We start from the raw sequence: 3,857 nt of genomic DNA, 5'->3' as shown, positions 1-3,857 counted from the left end.
TGAACCCTGGGGTACACCACTAATAACCTTAGACCATTCAGAGTATGAATCATTAATTACAACTCTCTGGATGCAATCTTTAAGCCAGGGCCCTATCCATTTACAGATTTACTTTTCTAAACCTATTGACCCTAACTTGCATATTACCTGTCTGTGGGGTACAGTGTCAAATGCTTTAGCAAAGTCCAGTAACTACAACTACTACTACTACTTCTACTTCGCCTCATCTGCTATTTTCCTGTGTATTGACCTTTGGCTACGTATTTACCGCCTACTCTTATTGCTTTCTCCAGTTAACTCGATTTACCTGGATACTGACTTTGGCTTTGTTCCTGACAATGCTTCTGTCTTGCTCCTGCACTATTACAGAACTCTGCCCAGAATATTTACTTTGTGAACCGCCTAGTAGCTACAGCAATTGGAGCTTGTTTCTAGATCGTGACAGTAGTACATTAAAAAAAGGTACCCAAACACAAGGCGGCATGTTCTGTGGATGGCAAGACCAGGCGGAGGAGGACAACCCTGTGCTGCTGTTCAACCCACAGGAGTGTGGGTCTGGGCAGTGGGCAGGCGGCAGCAGTAAGAGCAGGAGGAGTAACACAGCCATCCACACTACGTCTCAGGGCCCACCGCCACTGTAGGGACAGTGGGAATCTCATTCATCCCAATAGCTACACCTCCTACACTCAATTAAGGATGATGGCCTCAAGCTGTTGGTGCTGCCACTGCCTGCCCAGTACCTAGCTCTAGATGGCAGTTAACAATGCTGTCCACACCTTGTCTCAGGGCCTGCCGCCGCCTCCTCCTCATGCTGTTATTGCTGCCGCCTGCCCATGGCCCAGTACCCAGCTCTAGATGCCAGACTAGACTCAAGCTCAACAGGGTGTTCTTTCCCCGCTGATTCCGCCAAGCCCGTTCCCTTTCATGTGGTTACGCTACATAGTAGGTAGGGACAGATTGGAATCACGTTCATCCATTTATGTCTCCAATAGCTACAGCTTCTACACTGGCCATATAGGTGATGGCCTTCAATTCTAATGCCGTCCTTGCTCGTTCTCAGGGCCCACCGCCTCCTCCTCATGCTGTAACTGATGCCGCCTGCCCAGTACCCAGCTCTGGATGCCAGTTACCAATGCTGTCCACGATCCGTCTCAGGGCCCACCGCCTCCTCCTCCTGCTCTTGTCATCTGTCAGTACTCCATTTATAAATATGGCATTACAGCCATCTAGGTGGCATTGATGATGCACTACACCCAGCTCTAGATGCCAGTTACCAATGCGGTCCCTGCTCCGTCTCAGTGCCCATCGCCTCCTCCTCCTGCTGCTGCCACCTGTCACTTGTAACTTATAACAGAGCTGTGTAGCTGGCTAAATTTTGGACTGAAAGACCCCCCTCAGAGACCTCTGCCTATACACTGAAGCCTGTGTATGGCTTGTAACGGAGCGGTGAAATCTGGTGGCTAATTTTTGGACCAGAGGAACCCCCTCATGTCCCTCTCTGCCTCTACTCAGAGACCGTATAAAATCCGGCATGTTCCCTTGACTGCCCCATAAAATGGCCTTGCCAGCAACAGAAAAAAGACTTGCTTATTTTTTTTTTACTTGTACAGAGTTGTGCAGAGCTGGGGGAGTCTTGACATGTCTTTTTAAATGTATTTATAGGCTGTAGAAGCTCTACACAGTCCAGAAAAACAACCCAAATTTTTCCCCCATTGACTTTATTGGAGTTTGAATTTGACGTTCGATCACCCAAATAATTATGCATTATTTGACGGAATAGCGGTCAAATCGAATAGTGAGCTATTCGACCAACACTATTTCATACCAAAGAAGACACTATTTACCAAAGAAGACCGTTTGGTAAAAAAAAAAATCTGTCTGTCTGTGTTTGATACCTCTTACTATTTACCGAAGACAGTTTGGTAGAGAATCATTTCTGTCCTATATAAAATATACAGATATTTCAGTGTTTGATACCTCTTGCTATTTACCAAAGAAGAGCGTTTGGTAAAAAAAAAAAAGTCTGTCCTACTATATAAAAAATACAGATATTTCAGTGTTTGATACCTCTTGCTATTTACCAAAGAAGAGCATTTGGTAAATAAAAATTTCTGTCCTACTATATAAAAAATACAGATATTTCAGTCTTTGATACCTCTTGCTATTTACCAAAGAAGACAGTTTGGTACAGAAAAAATTGTCTTCTACTTTAAAAAATACATATATTTCAGTGTTTGATACCTCTTGCTATTTACCAAAGAAGACCGTCTGTTAAAAAAAAAATTCAGTCCTACTATATAAAAAATACAGATATTTCAGTGTTTGATACCTCCTCTATTCACCAAAGAAGAGTGTTTGGTAAAAAAAATTCTGTCCTATTATAAAACAATACAGATATTTCAGTGTTTCATACCTCTTGCTATTTACCAAAGAAGACTGTTTGGTAAAAAAAAATAAAATTCTGTCCTACTATAAAAAAAATACATATATTTTAGTTTTTGATACCTATTGATATTTACCAAAGAAGACAGTTTGGTACAGAAACATTTCTGTTCTACTATAAAAAATACAGATATTTCAGTGTTTGATACCTCTTGCTATTAACCAAAAAAAAAGCGTTTGGTAAAAAAAAAAATTCTGTCCTACTATATAAAAAATACAGATATTTCAGTGTTTAATAGTGTTGTTGTTCGAATTCTGGTCGTCCTAATGTTCGACCTGAATATGACTGTTCGAATTCGGGTGAACCTGACCCAAATTTTGCTGGATTCGAACCCCCGAATTCCACCCTCCCACAATGCCTAGGGACCTCCCCCATGATGCCTAGGGCCCTCCAATAACAGCAAGGATGCTCCCCTCCATGTTTGGTGTGGCAGCCGATTGGCTGTCTGTCACTGCATGCCACATAGGCAGCCATTGGCCTATATAAGGCCAGGGCGTGCCTGCATTTACCACTCCTGACAGAGATTTGCTGATCGCATCACAACCTTTCTGTGCTGCTTGGCTTGCTTTGTCAAAGTAAAAAAACGTGCTTTGACGCTGCATCAAGAGATGACGTTTCAAACATCATCTCAGACATGCGTGCCTACTAGGCATAGTGCACCACCAATCCAGGAAGAGGAGGAGGTGGAAGAGGATGAGGAGGACATTTCAGGCATGGGAGAAGGGGAGGAAGGGGCAGAGGAGGATATTGAGGGTACATGGCATCCATCCACCCAAACACAAGACAGCATGTTCCATGGATGCCAAGACCAGGCAAAGGCGGAGGAGGAGGACGACCCTGTGCTGCTGTTCGACCCACAGGAATGTGGGTCCAGAATTACCTCAGCTGTGGGTAGTTTGAGCCACATGACATCCTTCATGCAGGAATGCATAGCCAAAGATCCACGCATACAACACATAAAAACACAGACTGATGACTATTGGATTGCTACATTACTGGATCCACATTACAAGCCTGAGATACAACAACTCATCTTGCCCCAATACAGGGGACCTAAAATGCAGCACTACCAAGAAGTGCTTGTAAGGGACTTGTGCTCAACCTTTCCGGCTGCCAGCAGCAGCAGGGATCCCTTTGGCAGTTCCACCAGCCATGGGAGCCAAACAACTGCTTTAAGCGGCATGGGTGGCAGCAGCAGTAGAGGTCGTCTAAGCCAAACTCTGCAGGCTTTTTTTCAGCGGAAGCAAGCTGCCAGTCGTGCAGCAATTGCCAATGACACTGAGCAGCGGTACTCAGTCATGGTGAAGGAATACCTGAGCTCTGCATGGGACATCTGCAACCTGGGAAGCCAGGACCCACTGGGCTACTGGGTATCCAAGCTTGAGCAGTGGCCGGAGCTGGCAGAACATGCCAT

Source organism: Pyxicephalus adspersus, chromosome W, assembly GCF_032062135.1.
Source record: "Pyxicephalus adspersus chromosome W, UCB_Pads_2.0, whole genome shotgun sequence".
Taxonomy (NCBI): Eukaryota; Metazoa; Chordata; class Amphibia; order Anura; family Pyxicephalidae; genus Pyxicephalus; species Pyxicephalus adspersus.
The sequence above is the reverse complement of the archived record's forward strand: the minus strand, read 5'-3'. Positions refer to the sequence as shown.